Here is a 9,082-nt window from a genome sequence, read left to right on the forward strand (position 1 = left end):
TCTCATACAGTATCTTCCATCGGTTATGTTGTATTTGATGTAACATAATTGTTCCACAATATAGGATGCATTGTAAAGAGACAAATTACCATCTTCATTGCTATGTAGAAGTGGACTAGGGAAAAGAGTATATGAATCCCATATTAATCGATGATAAAGAGTGCGGAATGGCATGTATGACGAGTCAAGAATAACATGGCTCCAAATTTTACAAACTCTGGAACAAATAATTAAAAGATGACGATATGGAACAAGTGCAAATATGTTTTCTAATAACACCTGTGGTAGGGACGGCATTTTTGGGGATTAGAGTTTGCATCAACACCTGTTGTATTACAGTGTTCAGTAAGCAAAACAGTAAGTAATTTAAGTATGGTAGTAGTAGTAGTAGTTTTTTTTTTTTTTAATCAGGGATTCAAATCTCTTTTTTTTCAACTATCCATCAGGGTGTTTGTGACTGCTGTCACATCTGCACACGTTCAATGTTGAATATACTATCCAATATCATTGGATACTAACCAGAAAACTAATCAATATCGACATAGTATAGAGTATATAGTATAGTGCTGGATACTGGAAAACAATCCAACATTGAATGACTCATTCAACATTGAATTACTCATTCAATATTGAATGGTATTCCAATATTTAATATAATATCCAATATCACTTAATACTGGAAAACTACTCAACAGGATAAAAACAATAACATATTTGACTTTGGTTGCATAATTACTTTATTTTTTAAAAATATCTGAATTAAAAATCATATAATTAAAAAAAGAGAAAATTAAGAATGAATAATCTACTGTCAACAATTATTATGTTAATAATATTAATTATTTTCCTAACAGTTATAGTAGTCATTAATTCACGGAAAAAATCTAAAAATACTAAAAAATTATATAAAAAGGAAAACAATTACAATTCCATCAGCCATGACACAACACCAAAGTCCATTGAGCTAATAAAAGATGTAGGAGGAGGAGTGGGAGGGGAATTACACAACGTAGGAGTAGTGGGAGGGGAATTATACAACGCAGGAGAAGGAGTAGAGTTACATGATGCAGGGGAAGGAGGAGCAGAAGAATTACAAGACGATGGAGAGGGAGGAGGAGGAGGAGGAGGAAGAGGAAGAGAATTACAAGACACAGGAGAAGGAGGAGTAGGAGGAGAATTACATGATGCCGGAGAAGGAGGAGGAGGAGGAGGAGGAGGAGGAGAGAATTACAATGATGCACTGGAGAAGGAGAGTAGGAGGAGGAGGATGCCGGAGAGGAGGAGGAGAGGAGGAGGAGTAGGAGAGAATTACATGATGCCGGAGAAGGAAGAGGGAGGAGGAGGAGGAGGAGGAGGAAGAGGAGGAGGAGGAGGAGGAGTAGGAGAATTACAAGATGTCGGAGAAGGAGGAGGAGGAGAAGGTGGAGTAGAATTACAAACAAGTGAAAATGAGTCCTCTGGCGTTCCTCACGTCATCAGTCAAATGGAATCCGTCGAACAACCTCATGAATTACTTCAAGAATTATTACAATCCTCCACAGATTCGTCTAAACTTCGAAAATCCCAAATGAAATCCAAACTTATAGAATCATTATTCTCGCCATTTATCGAAGACATAAAAACTTATAAAGGTCTCTTTATTGTTCCCAAACCACCAATTTCGTATAATCCTAAAACTATTACTGAAACTGATAAGACACTAATTCAACCCTTTAATAAATTCCTTAGTTATTATGATGAAATCCACAACTTTACCAATGGTTATTCTGCATATTACATAAATAAACTATATACAAATTCTAATATTGATAGGGGATATTATACAAAAAATCCAATTATATTAATATTTCCATGGAATTTCCATAATTTCACACCTGATATTTATACAGATCGACGTGAAATAAAAGACGTCAAATTAAAGAACAATTTAGATGCATCACGTAAAAAATGTCGAAAGGAAGGCAAACGATTTTACATGAACAAATTGTTGATATCATGTACCCATGCTGCAAGTCAAGATATATTTAATTGTGGATTTTATTCGGACAGTTTCCCAATGAAAGAAAATTCACTACCCCCATTCGTGGTTATGAAACTTGAACTCGAAGACGGTCATAATGAGGTGGAATGTAAAATGTTAGCTAAGAATATTAATTCCTCAGACACATTTGCTAGCATTAAATTTAGCATTTATGTGGAAGTCGAGAAAGAAGAACAAACAAAAGAATCACATGGAGGAGGAGAATTACAAAATGTAGGAGAAGGAGTTGGAAAGGTAAAAACTTCACAAACAGTAGAAGGAGGAGGAGGAGGAGAACCACAAAAAGTTGGAGGAGGAGGAGGAGGAGACCCACAAACAGTTGGAGGAGAAGGAGGAGGAGGAGGAGGAGGAGGAGAACCACAAACAGTTGGAGGAGGAGGAGGAGACCCACAAACAGTTGTAGGAGAAGGAGGAGGAGGAGGAGGAGACCCACAAACAGTTGGAGGAGGAGAAGGAGGAGGAGGAGGAGGAGGAGACCCACAAACAGTTGGAGGAGGAGAAGGAGAAGGAGGAGGAGGAGACCCACAAACAGTTGGAGGAGGAGAAGGAGGAGGAGGAGACCCACAAACAGTTGGAGGAGAAGGAGGAGGAGACCCACAAACAGTTGGAGGAGGAGAAGGAGGAGGAGGAGGAGGAGACCCACAAACAGTTGGAGGAGGAGAAGGAGGAGGAGGAGACCCACAAACAGTTGGAGGAGAAGGAGGAGGAGACCCACAAACAGTTGGAGGAGAAGGAGGAGGAGGAGGAGGAGGAGACCCACAAACAGTTGGAGGAGGAGAAGGAGGAGGAGGAGGAGGAGGAGGAGGAGACCCACAAACAGTTGGAGGAGAAGGAGACCCACAAACAGTTGGAGGAGGAGAAGGAGGAGGAGGAGGAGGAGGAGACCCACAAACAGTTGGAGGAGAAGGAGGAGGAGGAGACCCACAAACAGTTATAGGAGAAGGAGGAGGAGGAGACCCACAAACAGTTGGAGGAGAAGGAGGAGGAGGAGGAGGAGGAGACCCACAAACAGTTGGAGGAGGAGAAGGAGGAGGAGGAGGAGGAGAACCACAAACAGTTGGAGGAGGAGGAGGAGGAGGATCACATAGAACCCCCCACCGAAAAAAAGATAAAAAAAACTGGATTCAGTTTAGTGGAAGAAAACGTATTTATCTTGACCTAGACGCTGGTCTTATAGAGTCATTTTAATTTTATTTACTCTGATATATAAAAGGCCCGGAGATTTTATATACTCTGGTATATAAAACGTCAAAAAAGTATATAAAACTATCAATTGAATATAAAATTAAAGGTTCCCACCAGGCTTCTGTGCTGGCTAGGGTTCAAGTCTCCTGGTGGGAAAGTGTTCTCAAGTTGTATAACTTCACTCTCGTGTTTAGGAGAGTTGTGAATCAAGCATAGACATAGTGTTCTCCCATATTAACAGGGACTTGATGAAAAACGTAAAAATGATAGTCATCCTTAAGAATTATTTGACTCTAAAATTCAGGGATGGTCAACTTCTTGGGCTGCTCCCAAGAGAACTGTTGCCGTCCAAAATGTCCATAACACGACGTATCACTGTAAATTGGTCTCTTTAAGCCCAGCTCCTTGACAATATGTCCTAGTCGTAGATCAAAGTTGTGGTTAACAATCTTCAGAAGCTGTTTTGATGTGTACTGTGAGGTGCCATAGTGGAAGATGCTGATGCTTATGGGGTGCACAACACTAATGGCGTAAGATACCTGAACCAAACAGCGTCTACATAATTTGTTTTTCACCAGTGACTTGGCAACCCATCGGGCGGCATAGGCCGCTGAGCGGTCAATCTTTGTGTAATCTTTGCCAGAGAATGCTCCCCCGCCGTGAGCGCCCCACCCACCGTAAGTGTCAACGATGATTTTCCTACCAGTTAGCCCAACGTTACCTTGAGGTCCACCCATGATGAATTCTCCGCAAGGGTTGATGTGGTATTTCGTTTGAGTATCTATATATTTTTCAGGAATAATGACCTTGATGACCTTCTCTATAACCTCGTCACGCAAAGCTTCGACAGTAATTTGTTCCGAGTGCTGTACAGAAGCGACAACAGTGTTCACTCTTTTGGGAATAACAGCTCCTTGATCGAAGGCATACTGGCATGTGACTTGAGTCTTACAGTCAGGTCGCGCCCACCAGAACGTCCCATCTCTTCGCAGCTCTGCAATCTTCTGATTGAGACGGTGTGCCAGCATAATAGTTAAGGGCATGCACTCGTCGGTCTCATCAGTGGCATAACCAAACATCAGTCCCTGGTCCCCTGAACCAGTGTTGTCATCACTGCGCCCGATGTGTACACCATTAGCAATCTCCGCACACTTTTGCTCCAGGGCCAGAAGAATATTGCAGGTCTTGTAGTCAAAGCCCTTTCGTGAATCATCAAAACCAATTTTCTTAACAATATCACGCACAATTTGTTGATAATTAACTTGGGCCTTGGACGTAATCTCCCCACAGATCAGGATCATACCAGTTTTGGTACACGTTTCACAAGCAACTTTGGCGTCAGGGTCCTGGCTAAGATGGGCATCAAGCACTGCGTCGCTGATCTGATCGCAAATTTTGTCGGGGTGGCCTTCGCCTACGCTCTCACTGGTGAAGAGGAACGTCTCATGATCTCCATCCATGCTCTCAGCACACTATCCTGGGGAACGAAAATGTTACTTCTAAGTACTCTTGAATTTGGGACCAGGTTTCCTTGGCTAGATTTTAACTAAATAAAAATCCGTTATGTAAAGGAATATTATTAAAAACATTGACCTAATTGTGTGAAGAGAGAAAGAGAGAGAGAGAACGCAAACCTGGTCACATGGAGAGAGAGCAACTGAGCAACTGTAAAGCAAGTGTGCAGCTGCTCTGTCTTATAACAAAACTGTGAGTCAAAAAAGAATATGGATCATTTATTTTATTTTGAAATGATTATAAACCATTAAAAAAAAACATTATTACTCATTCTAATTGGAAGAGTGAATGTATAATTTGGTAACCTGTAATCCTTAACTCTTTATGAACATAATAATTCCATCTGGTGAAAGGGATAATAATAATATTGTGTTAATAATTATAGAAGTATTTATTAGTCATATATAAAAATGTAATAGAAGGAACAATAAGATTTGAAATTCAATTCATATATTTCCAACCAGTCTCCAAGGTAAACAGCCTCTGTCAAATGGTAGATAAGATACATTATAAATCATCTTTATTATATGTTGTTAACAAAAAGCTGCTGTACGTGTGGACATTTGTATCCAAGATGTTTTTTCTCTATTATTAATTCTCTCCCGCAACCACCACATTCTCTTTTTTGGGGGTTTCATAATGATTGAGATGACGATGATGTTCCCTAATAATACTTCTAATTTCTAGAAGAGTCTTGGGTATGAAGTATTCAATATGGTCTCCGTCAGCGCCTTCAGCTGCCAACACATCTGCGCGTTCATTTCCATAGATTCCAACATGGGAGGGAATCCACAGGAACTTGACAACTCTTCCCTGGTTGGTTAGTACCTTCACAACTCTCTTAATTTCAGCGACTATTGAAAGATTCTCGTCCCGATCTTTATTTAGGCTTTGCAGTGCTGCTCTCGAATCGGTGCAAATCACTGCACCAGTAGTATTCTGTTCAATAATATACCTTAACGCCATAGCAATGGCAGTTAACTCTGCTTGTGTTGAAGAGGTATAGTTCTCAATGCGCGCTTTTTCCTCATTTTTGGGAGGAAAAAATACATCATCCTTCTTAATTACCGTGTATGCTGCACCCGCCCGGCCATTAATAGGATTAGATGACCCATCAGTGAAGATTTGATCTAGTTCATCTCCAGCTTCATTATAAATTTCCTTAAGATACTTGTGGCTTATTTCTTTGTGTACCATGTTGGTTTTTTTCTTTACCATATCATTGATGATAATCCTGCACGAGTCATTCAGGGGATCCACCCAGGGAGGTAATCTTTCTACAGGCATGAGCTCACGAGCTTGTTGAAGTAGGTGAAGATCTTCAAGGTAGCCGACTGCTCTGTGATGCCATTTTTTGCTTCTCTTGTTTCCCCCTGAAAGTAGCACAGAGCTCAATTTTTTTTTAGCCATGTCATTATAATGGGGATCTCTGGCAATCCTAATTGCAAGCTTAGCATTCAGTTCCACAATTCTTTCTTTAATACTGGGAAGGGATAATAACTCTTTTTGTAGATTGGACATTTCAGCAGTTTTTTTCTTTGGAACTCCAAGAATGATTGAAATGGCTTCATCCTGTATGCTTTCTAGCCTATTCATATCACTTTGTGAATAAGTACATAAAACAGGTGCTGCGTTGTCAATGACGGAGCGTACATAGTTTGTGTACATCATTTTAAGTACAGCAATAGAGGCTCCATGGCCATCATTCCAAGTCATAGCTTTCAGTTTCAGTTCCCTGAGTCGACTTTTGCATGTTCCTATGATTTGATTGAGCTCCTCTTTCTTTCCCTTGTTTGAACCGACGGTGACGCCAAGGTACCGATAGTGGTCAACCCATTCAAGTGTTACACCATTAATTTGCAGTTCTTCATTTTCTCTCCGCTTGCGATGGGAGTATGCTTTTGTCTTGTTTGTGGAGAGAGTGAAACCGAGCTCAATACATTTCCTTCCAAGGAGTTCAATGGCCTGTTTTATTTTATCAAAGGTGGGAGCTTGTATTAGGACATCATCTGCATATCCCACTAGTTGTGTTCCTTCAGGAAAATCAATATTGGCAATTGCATTCATAAGTACATTGAATAGTGTAGGGCTTAAGACTCCTCCTTGGGGGGTCCCGAGTTCCATATTCATTGTTCTTGAGATTGCTCCATTGAAGTAGACCTTAGCTTTCCTCCCTGTGAGGTAGTCTTCAATCCATTTCATGAGTCTCCCCTTGACACCCATACATGCAAGCTCGTCCAGGATCGCAATTCCCTGGGCTTTAGTCGAAGGCTCCTTTTATGTCAACAAATACAGAGTACCTAGCCGTGTCATTAACCAGGTAATTAATTATACAATTGGCTGTGCTCCGTCCTTTGACATATCCATTGACTCCTTCCCCAAACCTACCTATTTTGTGTAACAGTCGTTTTAGGATGATCTTTTCCAGCATCTTGCAAGTACATGACACGAGACTGATAGGTCTGTAATTGCCAGGGTCATTCGGTTTTGGTATGGGAACAATTTTGGCGTGTTTCCATTGTGTGGGCAGAACTCCATTTAGGAATGATTTGTTAAACAATAGGAGTAGTGGATTCCCAGGCACTTCACACAAGTGCATTAAGTATGTCGTAGGTAATGCCATCCTCACCAGGTGCTGTAATTTTACCTCTCTTAACAGCCGCCCTTACTTCCTGGGCTGTGATAGGTTCTCCATATTCGTCCTCACTAGACTGTGCTCTCGCTATTCTAGTTCTTCTGTCATTCTGTAGCAGGATCTGTTCCATGACGATTTCCGTTGAGAGGGAGGATGAGGATGCTGCCTTACTCCACATGTGAATTAATTCTTCAGCTTTACTCTGTGGATCTTTGCCTCGAGGCATTTTCTTCCGAGGGGGTCTTCGTCGAGGCGTACGGCGCTGAATTCTAAGACAACTTTCAATTTGGTGATTAAGGTCATCAACAAATGTATCAATATCTTCTGGGATTTGGTATTCCCTGAACCAGTCATTCATCCTGTCTATGAAGATTGGCTTCATATCTCGTCTGAGTGATAACCACCTTCTTTTATTTGACTCATTCTTTCTCAAATTGTTCATGTCGACAAAGGTAATCAGTGTGCCCGGTAGTCACAACATAAACTTTTGCCCAAGGTATATAATATGCTACTGACATCTGTGTCAAGTGAATTGAACAGGAGTACCTCCTCTTTTATATCCCTCTATAAATCAAAAAAAATATATTTTTTAATTTGTTTTCTTTTATTAATCCAATTATCCTTTAATTATCGAACATTATAATTTGTTAATTATATATTGTTTTGAATGGGAAAGATGCTTACATACATACATACATACATATCTCAAAGGCATAGATTAGTTTAGTAAAGTTACTACAAAAAATTCAATATAATAGTAGTAATTAGGTTACATTTGTATACTACAGGACTTTAGGACTTTCAGTTGTGTGGGCCTAGCTAGTTTGTTTCCCCTTAGCTGGCAGAATACCACCCCCCTGCAACAGCATTTATAGGATTCATGGGGCATAGATAAGACCAAGGAGTATGCTTACCTCTACAATTACAAGCAAAATGGAAATTTTTGTTTCTTTGTACACTCTTTAGAGTCATGTTTATTACCACAGTACTTACACCTGGGGTCGTACTGACATTTCAAAACCAAATGCCCCCAATAATAACACTTCAGGCATAATTTTGGCTTCTCTTGGTATTTTGAAACTTTTCTATAGCCTAGTCCTTGTACAAAAATTTTTTTAGGAGCCTCACCTTTTATTAAAGCTATAACCTGACTTTGTTTTTTATAATGAACAATGTTTCTCTTTACCCAAACAACACTGTCATTGTAAAGGAGATGATCGGTATCCAAGTAAGTTGGATATTTGAAAAGTATGACCTTTGTGAAAATACCTTCTTCTGGAACAACCATCACAATATTCTGAAAGCCATCTGTAGTTAAATGTTTAACTGCCTCTTCTGTTCCAACTGTGATATATGGCTGCTGAAGACCCTGACCCTCCTTGAACACTGGTTTAAAATCTGAATACTCCATAGCTAAACGTACAGTCCACACCATCTTTTCATTGAAGTTCAGTAGGCATGTTTTAGGAAATAACAACCGCCTCCTTAGGCAGACCGCCTCAGTCATTTCATTAACACATAAGTTACTCACTCTTATCACTGTAATCGTTGAGAATCACTAATTCACACTGTATATTTAGCTAGTTGTTTGATTACTACTACTACTACTAATTTCTGTTGATTCAAAAAAAAAAAAAGTTTGCGGCACAGGGGCATTTGGTATACTCAATGTCCTAAACTTCCTCTAACAAATTAGGAATAAATAT

General features: G+C 40.0%; 1 pseudogene; it reads right to left on the bottom strand.

Annotated features, from left to right (window-relative positions):
* Positions 1–3,285: 3,285 nt before the first annotated feature.
* LOC138360958 (S-adenosylmethionine synthase pseudogene) lies at positions 3,286–5,938 on the bottom strand (annotated as a pseudogene).
* Between the last annotated feature and the right edge of the window lie 3,144 nt (positions 5,939–9,082).

The sequence above is a fragment of the Procambarus clarkii genome, unplaced genomic scaffold (genome assembly GCF_040958095.1).
Source record: "Procambarus clarkii isolate CNS0578487 unplaced genomic scaffold, FALCON_Pclarkii_2.0 HiC_scaffold_135, whole genome shotgun sequence".
Taxonomy (NCBI): Eukaryota; Metazoa; Arthropoda; class Malacostraca; order Decapoda; family Cambaridae; genus Procambarus; species Procambarus clarkii.